Source organism: Equus caballus, chromosome 10, assembly GCF_041296265.1.
Source record: "Equus caballus isolate H_3958 breed thoroughbred chromosome 10, TB-T2T, whole genome shotgun sequence".
NCBI classification, from domain to species: domain Eukaryota; kingdom Metazoa; phylum Chordata; class Mammalia; order Perissodactyla; family Equidae; genus Equus; species Equus caballus.
In genome coordinates this window covers 40,667,926-40,682,564 of record NC_091693.1, presented here as the reverse complement: position 1 = coordinate 40,682,564, position 14,639 = coordinate 40,667,926, and the positions used below count along the sequence as shown (strand labels likewise).

At 35.2% G+C, this 14,639-nt stretch overlaps 1 protein-coding gene across 10 annotated transcripts in view; it reads left to right on the top strand.

Annotated features, from left to right (window-relative positions):
* Positions 1-14,639, top strand: part of PHIP (pleckstrin homology domain interacting protein) — a 127,724-nt gene that overhangs the window by 18,412 nt on the left and 94,673 nt on the right. Inside the window, exon 1 of one of the 10 annotated variants that reach the window (XM_023650688.2) lies at positions 6,593-8,074. The exons of the other annotated variants lie outside the window; for them this stretch is intronic. The gene's annotated coding sequence lies outside the window, so the exon portion shown is untranslated. Of the gene's footprint in view, positions 1-6,592; positions 8,075-14,639 lie in introns of those variants that run through there. 10 annotated transcript variants of the gene reach the window in all.

Here is a 14,639-nt window from a genome sequence, read left to right as displayed (position 1 = left end):
AGCTCAGGGCCAATCTTCCTCACCAAAGAAGAAAAACCAACAACAAAGGATTTGAGACACTGGAGTATTTTTGTACTTGGAAAATGATAGTAGGGGGTAGAATAGTTTTCTTGAAAGAACGGAAAGATAAATATTATAGGAGCTTTTCCTGCAGGGAGAAGTTATCTTGTCTTTGAAAAACTGCAGATCCATATAATAAGGGGAATATGTTATGTTTTTCTTTTAACACGTTGTCAGGCATCCCTGTGGTAGGCAATGAAAGCACAAGAATGATTGATAGTAAGTAAATTTCCTCTTAACGTTTGCTCTGTGAGTAATTACCATGTGCCAGGAACTACTCTAAGCATTTTTAATTTCTCTTTTGAAACCTTAAATGGTCTGTTACAGGAACTATTATTCTTATTTTACAAAAAAGGAAATTGAGGCATGAACAGGTTTGGCGACAGGTTACGCATTCAGTGAGTCATGAAGCCAGATTGACTCCGTTCTGCTATGCCTTCTTCCCAATAAGCTAAACTTTCAAGTAGTAACAGTTAGCTACTCAAATTGGTATTAATCATATGGTCAGATCAGTAAATATTGCTGACATGGATATAGGAAACGTAAATATGGCAAAAATATCTTAAATTTTGTGTCACAGCAGAGTAATGCAACTGGTATATTAAACAGTTAATTACCAAGTAGGTAATATTGTACCTTTCTGAAAGACTTTATTTCATTTTTAGCGTTTAAGATAAATGCTTTTTGCTTCCGTTCATATTTTTAGGAACAACTAGTTCTTAAAGATTTTATTTCCTTTTCCTTTTCCTCCCGAAAGCCCCCCGTACATAGTTGTATATTCTTCGTTGTGGGTCCTTCTAGTTGTGGCATGTGGGACGCTGCCTCAGCGTGGTTTGATGAGCAGTGCCATGTCCACGCCCAGGATTCGAACCAACGAAACACTGGGCCGCCTGCAGCGGAGCTCGCAAACTTAACCGCTCGGCCACGGGGCCAGCCCCCAATTAGTTCTTTATATTAAAAATAAACCTATACTAGAAAGCCACTTTTACCTGTTTTTTTTTCATATTTACATATATTTTTTGAGATCACTAAAGAAAAGCTAGACTAATCAAAACGACTCTACTTAGAATCATCATAGTTTAATGTCAGGTCTTGTCAGTTCACCTTGGTGACAATCTTGAATGTCTTGTCACTGCTATAAAATTGTGAATAGAATGGTAATGGGAAAAAAATTCATGGGGCTTTTTGGCAGAATAGTTTGTTTGAATAGGATACAATGGATCATTCTAAGTTATCACAGAGTATGGATCAGAAGATTTTTTTACAAAAATATGAATTTTTAGGGGCTGGCCTGGTGGCCTAGTGGTTAAGTTCATGCCCTCCACTTTAGTGGCCTGGGGTTTGCAGGTTCAGATCCTGGGTGTGGGCCTACACACTGCTCATCAAGCCATGCTTTGGCAGCATCCTACGTATAAAACAGGAAGATTGGCACAGATGTTAGCTCAGTGACAATCTTCCTCAAGCAAAAAAAAAAAAAAGAAGAAAGTTTGTAGTACTGATTTAGATTTTCTTTGTTGATTCCTCGTTGCTATATCCTGTCTGGCTGCCTTCAAAGATTTCTTTTGCTCTTTCTTTGGTCAATGTGGTATTGCCTAGTATCAATGGAAGTAAGAAAATAAACCTTCTTAACATTGTAACTTTTCTTAGAGTGTAGATTTAAATGTTTAATATAGATCCAGATATTTAAATTTTGACACATTTGGAATATAGGTTTTTAAAAAATAAACTTGATTTTTTACTAAGAAATTACTTACTGAAAAGTTGCAGAGGTGGTTCAAAGAGCTCCTGTATTATACCCCTTATGCAGTTTCCCCTAATGTTATATAATCCTACATTATCTGGTACATTTCTCAAAACTACTAACCAACATTGGACATTACTATTAACTAAACACCAGATCTTATTCATATCTCACCAGATTTTCCACTAATTACGTTTTCTTATTCCAGGATACCATATTGTACTTAGGTTTTGTTCTTTTTTTTCTTTTTCGCTCGAGGAAGATTCACCCTGAGCTAACGTGTGCCAGTCTTCCTCTATTTTGTACATGGGTCACCACCACAGCATGACCACTGCCAGGTGGTGTAGTAGGTTGGCACCTGGGAGCCGAAACTGGACCACCGAAGTGGAACACACCAAACTTAACCACTAGGCCACAGGGCTGGCCCCTCTTTTTTTTTTTTATTGAACTTCTTGCTGTAACTTAGAGGATCATTTAAGATCATAGTGGTGGTAAATTGAATTTTCCTTTCTTAGATGTTTTTCAAACTATATGCAAAATATTGGTCCTCTCTATTTGACTATCTCTCATTTGTCTCAAACTTTAAAACGTCTAAAATGGAACGTTTGATCCTCTGAAACTTGTTATTCCAAGCCTGGGAGTCATTTTATTTTAGACTTTTTATTCATTTCTTATGTCTATTTAGTAAATGAGGCCTGTATATTCTGTTCTGGTCTCTTGTATCTGTTTTCCATTACCATTGCCACAGCCGTGTGTCAGGCCGTGGTACTTGTTGCCTGGAGCTCTACATCATTCATTCACTTACCAAGTAAGTATTGAGTCCCCACATTGTATCTGGCACTGGATTAGGATCTGGAGTCACAGGATAAACAAGAACATGGCCTCTGCTCTCTTAGAAGTAATAGATTACCTGATTCCCTGCCTCCATTCTTATTCTTCTTATTCTAGGATTTAGCTCTAAACCAGGATTTCTTAACCTTGGCACTGTTTACATTTTGGTTCCAATACTTCTTTGTTGTAGGCAACTGTCCTGTGAGTTGTAGGATGTTAATCAGTATCCCTTCCTGTACCCAATGAATGCTAGTAGCAACCTCCCTGCCCCCCAATTGTGACAACCAAAAATATCTCCTGACATTCCCAAATTTCCCTGGGGCACAGTTACCTCCACTTGAGTACCACTGCTCTAAATGTTTTAAGATGCAAAGGTGATGATGTCATGCCTCCTTTCCCCCAGTGACTTTGAACAGTCTCAACCCTATAACGTGGCTCACAAAACTGACTTTTTCCCACTTTTCTCACCTTTTCCTCACCTGTACCTTGTGCTCTGGCTTTGTACAACTCTTTGGCAGTTCTTAGAATCAGCCAAACGATGTCATCCCATTGTGTCTGCTCATGTTTTATTTCTTTGTAGTCTTTCTCTCTTTTTTTGTCCATTCTATGAACATGTATCTGTTCATCCTTTAAAACTTAAATGTCACTGGGCAGAATTAAGTGCTTATACTTAACCTCTACTATAACTTTTATCAGTTAGTTGTGGCTGTTTGCCTTTGTTTTTTCTGCTATACTGTTAGGTCCTGAAAGATGGAGATTGTGTTTTATTGCTCTTTATAGACCCCGTACCTCAGCATCAGTAAATATTAAATGAAGAGGCAGTAGGTAATTGACATAATGGATGAGCTGGGGTGGGACAAGAAAAGTTCAGAAGTTGGTAGGGGTAAAAAATTGGAATATAGAGGGTTGGGAGAAGAGAGAGACTTGGTCCAAGGATAGCTTTGAGTTAAGGAAAAACCCCAGAAACTGATTTTTAGGAAATTAAGATTTGTTAGTGAACTGGGCTTGGAATATAAAAAACCTATGCTTGTACAGTTTAAGAAAGGACTCTTGAGCTTATCTTAGTGCTTTCTTACCTTGTTTTATTTTATTGTCTGCTTTTAGGTCCTGACTACTTTGTACCTCCTAGTCCTTGATGTAAATTGTGGAAATTGAACTGGAATTCATTCTTTGGACAGGAGAACCAAAGTGGTCAGCTGCTTTGCAGCCCTGTGGAACCTACTTTAATAATGTTTCAAAAGCAAAAAAACAGAAAACAGCCCACCAATCTGTTGTTATCACTAGGTTCTAACTGATTTTCTGTGGAAGAGATAAGTGAATGTGTACTTGGCATGGCAGCAGTTACGTTCAAAGATATTAACGAATCTCTGGTATTCTCCTTTCTCCAACCTCTTTAGCCATTTTATGCCTGTTTTCAGGTATCATTTACTCTGATTTACCTATGACAAACAATCCTTCTTCAATAATAAACGACGTGGGGGGTGAGACTTAGATTTTAGTCTCTTAGAAAGAGGAGACTTTGATTCATTAAAGCTATTTTTAAAGTTAAATTTGGAGATTCATTTAATGCATGGTTATCTTGTGAAAAAGATTATAATAAATTAAAGCAGTCTTTTGCTAATTGCCTTGTTTGCATTTTTCTTACCTATTAGGAAAGTAAACTTTTTAATCTCTAGGTTTTCCATATCTTTTTTTTTGTTTTGCTTAGGTACTTCCATATCTTTGTTGTTTTACTTGTTGCTTTTGTGGCAAAGTTATAGTCTGGTGGGTAGGGATAAAGAGTATTGGGGAAGCTGATTCTTAAAATGTGTGAGTGTAAGGAAACAATTTTGCCTTGAAAAATAGCTTTACCGCACAAACATCCAGTTAATGTTAAGAAGCCTATACATTAAAAGAAGTCTTAGATCTCATCTATAGTGGTAGTTTTCTTTTGAGAAAACTAGTTTGAACAAAGACAGCAAGGATTCACTAAAAATTAGGTTATAAATCTTGACTCTGTTTTAGTTTAGAACTGTGGCCCTAGGAAAATTATTTAATTTTTCATCCCTTCAACCTCATCTATAAAAAGGGGATAATGTCTACCATATCTGGTTATTTAGAGGCTTAAATGAGATTGAAAAAAAAGGCACAAAGTAGATGACAATAAATGTTACTTTCTGCCATTTCTTACTATAATTGTCATGATTTAATGAATTATTTTGCTAATAAGTCTTGAGTGCTTTTTTGAAGAGAAGCTTCTTTGCCCTTCTCATTTTCACTGTTATATTTTGCCATATTTCCAATATTGTCTTTGACTTATTCTTCTATTGGTAATTTCTTAACATATCTGGCACTGGGCTAGGATCTGGAGTTGCAGGGTTAATTTTTTTCCTTATATGATTATATTTCTTACATAATTATTAGATTGTTGTATATTATTATAAATCTGTAAGATTTAACATTTGAGATATCATTCAGTAAATTATAAGATTGTAATAATAATCTCATTTCTTTCCTGTTCATTTATTCCTTTCCCTTGTATTCTCTCTTCAGTCTTGTACCTTTCTGCCTTTTACTCATTGCATGCTTTATCCTTAGTTAGGTAACTATTCATCATTTATTTAAATTAGTTTATTTTGACCTAATATTTTCTCAGTAAACACTTTGATAATGCATATTCTTCTACCATTTTATTCTTTTCTAGTCTTAGAGTTTTAGAATTTGTTTTGTTTAATCATTTCTGACTTAGCTGTATGTTTGTTGTGTTTCTTGTTTTTTTGGTCTTGGTTTTTAATCTGTCCCCTGAATGATATTCATTTATTTACCTTTTTTTCCTACTATACTGTTAGGGCCTGGAGGATGGAGATTACGTTTTATTGCTCTTAATAGACCCAACTCTTCAGCATTAGTAAATGTTAAATGAAGAGGCACTGGATAATTGATGTAATTGATGAGCTGGGAAGGGACAAGAAAAGTTCAAAATGATACCCGTATTTTTATTTGGCACAGGTTTTTGTTTAACTCTCTTCTCCCTGCTCCCCTCACCCCCCTTCCTTCTTTGCTTCGTAAGAACAGCTAGCTGTGAGAGACTCCTAAGATGCATATGTAGTTTTGTTTTTTAAGGGAAATAAAGCTAATGTTCATTATGCCAAAGTACCAAATATGTAAAATAGACATTATTATTTATATTTTTTTCTTTTGCTTAAATTTCTTTTCAAATTATGATTGACCAAAAAAGGGGAGACACTTTGAAGAATGACGGTTTCTTTAGGTGAGTTAAATTGCTCTTGTAGCTGTGTTTTATTTTTTTATGTAAATAATAAGGTGAAATTAGTTTTTAGGTTATAGATGTCATGAGAGGTATCCCTCCCACTCTGTGTGATGTGTCTGGCAAGCAGTTCCAGTAGTAATTAGGAAGCACTAGCCATTTCCCCTTTTAGTTTGCATCACATACTTTTCCAGGCTGATTCTTGGGTTTGAATTTCACATTGGTGTAAGTGAAACAAATTACCCTACTTTCTTCATAAAGTCTCTGACTTTTTATTTTGAATTTCTTCAGGAAACCTTTGAAGTTAAGGATTGAGTATCTTCCTAGACATCTTGACACTGAGAAGTCCATGATCAGGCTGAGTGGATATTTATATAAACAGAGCAGCAATTTGTTTAGCTCCTTAAGGAAGATGCAAAGGAAAAATGATCTCCCACAAAAACCTTTTAAAAAGTAAAAGAACAACTGTGTTCAGTAACATTTACTTTTAAACATATGAGGATTTGCTTGTTTAAGGACAGTCAGTATAGATATTAATATATAATACCTTTGAGTTTACAAAACATTTTGTCTCATTTACTTTCATAAAATCTCTACAAGATACCCCCACTTTGTTAATGAGGAAACTGAAACCTAAGAGAGGTAGCTAACTCAGTTATATCCCAGGTTACTTTGTTTCTGATCTTATGCACTTAACTTTATGTCACATTTATATAGCACCTTTTTGCCTTCTCTGTGAAATTATTTATGCATTAGTCTTGTACCACCTGTGTCCATTTATTGATTTGGGTATAGGAGCTTTTTGAATTATGTCTCAGAATGTGAACTCTAGAAACACTAAAACACGATACTTTCTTTCAAGTTTGTATCTTGTAAGATAAATACTTAAATTTGAGAGAAAATATTCAGTTCCTTGAGACAGCCTTAAGAATCTTTTTAGCAAACTGATTAATTCTTTTCTAAAATGAAATTTTGGTTTTTGAAATCTCTGATTTCTTCTACAAAATCAGCTTTTGCGTTTAGTTATATCCCTTCTAATCTCTTCTCATTGTAGTTGAGATAAAACTGCAGTTAATTATCACAAAGCAAATCTTATATTACTCCCGCTTCTTTCTCGTTAAAACCTTCACCTTATTGTTCTTGGGAGATAGTCCAAAGTGCCTGACCATTGCTTAGAAAGCACTCTGCAGTCTGCCCCTGCTGTTTGGTCTCTTCTCTTGACACCTGCCCGTCTGTGCTGTGTGCTAGCCGTACCTGACTCCTTATGTTGCTTTAATGCTATGCTCTTTGCAGCCTTAGACCATTGCACATGCTCTTCCCTCAACGTAGGATATGCTCTCCTCCCACCAACGTTCTTTTGGCTGTTCATTTTTCAGGTCTTAGTGTAACTGTCAGTTTTTCAGAGAAGTCTACCCTGACTCCTTGATACCCCACCCCTCATATGTTTAGGACCCTCTACTGTGTTTTTCAAGATTTCCCTGTACCGTTTATTTGATGACACTTCATTGTTGTAAGTCCTTGTTTCATGTCTGTCTTCCCTGCTAGACTGCAGTCTTCATGAGGTAAGTACTGTGTCTCTTCTTTTTCTCTGTTACATCTCTTAGCCCATACTTGGTGCATGTAGGTGCTCTATAAATGTTTGTTGACTCAGAATTGAATGATTAAAAATGTTTGACGTACAACTATATGACTTTTTAAAAAATGAATTTAATTAAAATGACTGAAAAAATTTAGAAATATTTAAAACTTTAAATGTTATACCATTGTCCTACTTTCTGTTTGAAGTAGCATCAGACTAGGTTCTAGGAAAGAAAGGAGGAGGAAGACTAATACAATCAAGTGATTGTACAATTCTAGTAAATTACAATCCTAGTAATTGTAATAGTTGTTTTTTGTTTTTGTTTGTGCGTGTTGTGTACTTGATTCACGAGATTTTTTTTTGCTAAACACTTGGAATCATCTCTTCACTTTCTGCATTTTATTTCAGTTAGTATTTGAGTTTTATTTTTCAGATATTATTCATCTTTGTGGTATCTGCTAAATGTTAAAAACATGGTGTCTTTTAAACAGGAGGTACAACTGAACACCAAAACTGACCATGTAGAGATTTGGAGGGTAGCTCCTGTGCATACTAATTCCTTTAGTTACAGTAGTAAAATAAGGAGAGGAGCATTCATGGGCGTTTTGTTACCCAGGTGATTATTTCCCTTTACTCTTCTATTCTCTCTTGCCTTCCCCCATTTTGGGGACAAAAAGCTGCTTACATGATTATCCTTCTAATGTTGTAACCCCCTCCTGCTTTAACTAAAGTTGAGAGTTTTGTTCATTACAGTTACTGTTATGGTGGTATATTTGTCTTGTTCCTGTGTAGTTTGGGTGCTAATTACTGGTGCAAATGATATAGACCAGATGGTGCTGTAGAAATAAACCAACTTGTGTTAAATTATTTCCCAGATTATCTCTGGACCTCAAATTATGAATATTTGGTTGTTATTTCCTACTAATATCTATATTATAACATCAGAAGAATTGTGGTAAGCTTTTTAATTGTGGTTTTATAGTGAATTAAATGTTAAAAGTTCCACCTTATATGATTCCTTCCTTAATAAAATTGAACCTAAACTTTGATGTGTTTCTCTTTTACTTTAAAAACTTAATGGGAAAGATTTTAGAAACAAAACTTAAAAACAAAATTGATGATCCTTTGTGTCATTTTATGCCTTTCAAATCAAACCAGATGTTGAATTCTTTGTAGCATATATTCAATCCCTTGTCAAATAGGCACTGGTTATTCTCTGTAGTATAGTATATATTCAAATACTTCAATATACATAGTCTTTAGAGTTTCTATTTTTTGATTAGATAAATTTAAATTCCTTGCATCTTTATCCCTGGGTGTATTTTTCTCTGTCTTTGAATGTAAGTTAATCTCTTTAGACAGTTTAGATTTTTCATATTGTTCTTTAGAGTTCCTTGAGGTAGATTGAGCTATGCTTTATTTAATTAAAAAATTAATCAGAATGAATATATGCTCAATGGAGAAAACCTGGAAAAAAGAACAGCTCAAAAATCAGTCAGTCGGACTGGTTATCTGCTGTTACTGCTTTGGCATGTTTCTTTTTTTCTGATGTTTGTCTACCTAGCCAGTATAGTAAGAGTGTGCTCTTTGGAATCAGACTGTCTGAATTCAAACCTGGGCTTCACCTCTGGGAAAGTTACATTTTGTCCTTCAGTTTCCTTATTGGTAAGGAATATCCCCTTATTGGAGATAATAGTAGTACCTACATTAAGAGATGGGTGAGGATTAAATGAGAATATATGTAAAGTGCCTGGCAAGTAATAAAGCACTCAGTAAATGTTAGCCATTGTTTTCCAAACCTACACATCATCGTAGTGTTCTGTAGCCTTTTTTCTCCTCACGTTGTAGGTTGTATTTTGACGTTTATCCACATTGGTAATTGCAGCAAATAAGACTTTTTCTATCATAAGATTCTTGAAGTTCTTCTAATAAGAACCTCTCTCTAGCTCCAAGCGCTGGTGACTTTCCTCTTCTTCGTAGCCATTTTCTCTAGATATTTGACTCCTGGCTTTAGCATAATGTCTCTTTTAGAGAATTAATGTAGCTATTTTTTGTGCCCCCCCCCCCCCCCCCCCCCCCGCCCCATAGTCACATCTCCTTTTCATTAGAACATTTTTGTGGTTCTTTAAAACGAACAAAATTTTATGTAATTTAATGCCTTATCAAATACCTATACCACACAATACATTTATCTGATGGGAATTCTGAAATCACCAACACCATATTTAGACAACTTTTTGGATTTGCAATGAATCTGGAAGGTCATTTCTATAGAAATTGCCCTCTGAGTGCCTGGTTATGGATATAGCATTATTTTGTTGGGAAAACTAATTATCATCTAAAGGGGTAAATCAGTTTGGAGTTTGTTTTCATGTAGTCTTGCTGGCATGTTTATCATTATCTTTGTAGTTTACTCAGCTTTAGTTTTATAAGTTTCTAAACTCTTGTTTTATAGTTATGGCTTACTAATCTTACATTTAGAAAGCTTTTATTAACACAGCTCCTGGAGATTAAAATGTAACCTAGGTATTGATTATTCAGAATTCACTCTCTTTTATACATTAATTTAGGAATTATTTATATAGTTATTAATTATAAATTATTACTCTTTTTGCATTTTATTTACAGAGAATGTGGGAGCTTTCCAAGTGTTTTCCTTAACCAGAACCACAGAATAAAATTAGTCAAAATATAGTACAAAAATGAATTTAATAAAAATTTGCTAATCTTCTGGGGGGACTGGCCCCATGTCCTAGTGGTTAAGTTTGGCATGCTCTGCTCTGCTGGCCTGGATTCAGTTCCGGGGCACGGACCTACACCACTTGTTGGTGGCCATGCTGTGGCAGTGACCCACATACAAAATAGAGGAACATTGGCACAGATGTTGGCTCAGGGCCGACCTTACTCAGCAAAGAAAAAAGAAATCTTCTGGTAAAATACTCTGATATTGTTTCTTACCTGAGTTCCCCTTTTTCTGTATCTGGAAAGAGCCCAAATACTGATACCTTCTGAGTATAGATTCTGTCTTCTCTTTGCCTCCTCATCTAATTCTTCTACTTTCACAAAACGTGGATTCTCCAGATTTTGGAACCTATAGCCACATGCTTCTTGCATTCATTATGCTTGCAGCAAGGCTCTGCTTTCATGAGCTGACAGAAGTTGTAGACACTAGTTCTCCAGTTCTGATTATTAGGAGGCAGCAGCTTCCCTGTACTGAAGTAGACATTGTATAGTATGTTACATTGTTCTTAACATTTAAAACGAGACTAACGTCCACATTTTTGTTAATTCATAGTAATTTTATTTCCCAACTCATCTTTTTTAACAATGGATAATTTTGATCTTGGATAATTTATTCCACTTACACCATGTGTCCTTGTCCGTTTTACGAAGTACTTAGCAGAAAGAGAAAAAATTCTGAACATTTTGGAGGGAGGTGATGGTATTTCTGCTTCACTTCTTTATTTGCAGAGATTTTATTATGTAATTTTCTAATATCCTCAAAAATGTAGTTAGTGAGGTTATTGCAGATGCTTTTTTCCAGCAGCTGCCCATTTTTTTCTCCATGAAACTTAGTTCAAATGGTACAGATTTGTGTAGTGAGAAAAACTGAGGTAACTTTGATTATGTTTATCTTTTTCTAAAATCATTTGCATTGAAAACTTGGTCCCAGCTATAGGAAGAATGCGTCATGTTCCTAGATAGAAAGATGTCGCTTGTTTATAAGTGAAGGAAGTTAAACTTACATTTCCAACAGATTGATTTTTTAAAAAAACTTTTCAGTGATCCTCAAATTAGATAATAAGACATTTTAAAATGGACACACAATGAAGAATAGCTGGGTAAATATTAAAACATTGTTAACTATAAAATAAAAATTTTGGTACTGGCATATAAATAGGCATGCCATCAGTGACCTAATGCAGCATATATATATATATAAGATTATTTAATCACAGTTTAGTGGAATATAGAAGGATTAGGAAATGAAAAGCCTGGAATAAATAGTTGATTATTTGGGGGAGAAAAAATATCTTTAGAGACTCACTGCAGATATATTAAGGAGTTAGGAGTGAAATTTAAACCACAAAAAGGTAAAAGAAAATGTAAGTGGATATTTATTTCACTGTTGACTGGTAGGAAGACTTCATATTAAATCAGTAGAATTACAAAAGAAAGGAAAAATATTGATAGACTTGACTATGTAAAATTTGTGAGATCGTGAGGTGTCAAAGAACAGCATAATATGGGGGCTGGCTCCGTGGCCGAGTGGTTAAGTTCGCACGCTCCGCTGCGGCGGCCCAGGGTTCGGATCCTGGGCGCGGACATGGCACCGCTCGTCACGCCACGTCGAGGCGGTGTCCCACGTCCCACGTCCCACAACTAGAAGGACCTGCAACGAAGATAGACAACTATGTACCGGGGGCGGGGGGGGGGGGTGTTGGGGAGATAAAGCAGAAAAAAAAAAAAAAGATTGGCAACATTTGTTAGCCCAGGTGCCAATCCTTAAAAAAAAAAACAAAAAAACAGCATAATATGAAAGCCAAGTATGTTGTGGAAAATATTTCTAGAATATAACTGGATAAATTGAAGTTGAGGGAGAATAACTTAAAGTCTGTACAGTGTCAAGTTTGAATACAAGTCTGTTGAACTTAAAGCCTAGTTCTTATTTCATTAAAGATTACAGCATAGCTTTTAAAATGTTGTTTATTAGGGAAATCTGTGCAAAATTTTAAACGTAATTGCTTTAGGTGATGGTATTATGAATTTTTCTTCTTTCATTTATGTTCTTGTTTTCTACAGTGAGCATGCGTTAGTATTATGATTAGAGAAATAAATCAGTTCTTGAAAAATAACTAGGTGTGAATTAGGAAAAAATTACTTGTGGGAAATTTGATTTGTCATCCTACTACCTAGAGAAATAATGGATAAAACCCTATTTGCTAGATATGTATGTAGTTATATCTAGCTTTAAGAAATCGTGGGCCTTTTGTTTCTCTCTTGTGATTAGTTTGTGCACATAGACTTTGTTTCAAAGACTGTTCTGAATGATTTGCTATAAATAGCACCTTTTTACTATTTTACTCCTTTCTCTCTTCAAACTTTAAAGATTCTGATATTTCACATGGATAATACTGATTTCTGGAATACTTATTTCATTTACCAGTCTATTTACTCAGAAAATCGAGTAAATATATTTACTTCTCTTTTTCCCTCTAAATTAAATCTATTTAGCCAGAGCAGTTAAAATGAAGAACTATGTAGAGATATTTTGGTTCTGTAATCTGTCTGATAAAGAAATCCTCCATTTTTGTTTCATTCCTAAACCTAATTGTTAATGTGTAATTTTTTCATTAAGTTCACCAATATATATTGATCATCTACTAAGTGTCAGCCACCATTGTCAGCTCTTAGGCTAATCGAAGAACAAAATAGACAAAAAAATCCTGTCCATATGGAGCTTGGTATGTTGTAGTGGGAGGAGGTGGGAAATAAACAGTGAACATAAGAAGCAAATAAATGTATAGCCTCGGGTGATAAGTGATGAGAAAAAAGCAAATATAGAGCTACATCGAGGGTGATAAAGAGTTATGGGTGGTACTAGGGAATGATTGGGTTGCAATTTTCAATGAGCTGATCAGGTTAGACCTCATTGAGAAGTGACAGACATCTGAGAAAAGACTTGAGTGAGGTCAGGAATTAGCCTTATGTGGGGAGAATATTCTAGCCAGAGGGAACAGCCAGTGGAAAGACCCTAAGTTAAGAGCATACCTGATGTGTTGAAAGAGTGGGGGAGATTAGAGTGGATGGAGCAGACTGAGTAAGGGGACAGAAGTAGCCTGTGAGGTCAGAGACATAACTTGAGACGAGATTGTGCAGGGCCTTGATAGGCTGATGTGTAAGGAATTTGTTTTTTATTCTGAATGAAATGAAGGGTATTGTGGTTTTGAGCAGAGGAATGATGTTACGAGGCAAAGAGGTTACTTTTGAAATGCACTACAGTCTTACTAGAGAAGTTGACATTTTAACTGGCTCTAGAGGGTCAGAAAGAATTTGCCAGGTGAAGAAGATAGAGATTTGCTTTGGCAGGCTTAATTTAAGAATATTTCCCATCACCATACTCTTATGGAAATAAAGGTACCTTTAAACCAACGTCGTATTTGCGACTTGATTTAAGGTTAAAACTATAGTAATGTCATATAAAGAACTTATTCTTTTGTGACCTCTTATAACTGTTTAACCATGCTCATTTTAAAAATTGATGTTCTAGTTAATAAAATTTAAGGAGTTCCTATAATCCAAGAGACATTTCCTTTTTACTCAAAAATCCAATTAGTCTATTAACAATTTCTTTAGAAAGTGAATAATTGCCATAAAACTATAAATTAAATTGAACCATCCTGTGTATCTTAATATTAACTAATTTTCGTTTAGATGCTTTTTTATTTTAAAGGCTCTACACTCAGTTGTGGGGAAATGGAGAATAAGAGAGAATTTCTGTCCTTGAGATGTGGTAGGGGAGAGAGACATGCAAATGGGATAGTAAAATAAAGTATGAGTTCACTGAGTGAGAGTCCTAGAACATCCTCCTCTTTATCTTTGTAAAAATTCTCTACCTATTCGACCTGGTCAGGACTTCTTCAAATTCAGCCTCCTCAACTGAATTTCACCTGTTGAACCATACTTAATATTTTCTTCTCTGACACCCTGTATCAAGTTTGAACTACCAACTTCTTACCTGGGACCTCTACATACTCTTCTCTCTGGAGGTCATATTTTTAGTACTGTTGCACAAGTTTGTAATTTGATTGAGAGCAAGGACTCTACCAGATACGTTCCCCTTAGGGTATGGTCATAGTATAGGTATTCAGTAGTTAATTGGTAGTCAAGCATAGCAAAAGGTAGTATGGAATATAGTTTTTACTATAAGTATGTTTCACTTAATGTTACGTTTCTGAGAAGTTTTATTTGAAAAGTTGACTGTAAAGTAACTTTTTGAAAGGGATAGTCTTTTTTTTCAGTTGACTCCCAAAATGAAAATAAAGATTTAATACCAGTTTAGGCACAGATTCAGTAAACACTATATTTAAGAGAACAGTGACATTTTCTTTTTTGTCTTTACTCAAGGGGAGTATTTTTTGCACAGAAAGCACTTCATCAACTCTGATTTTTAAATGGTC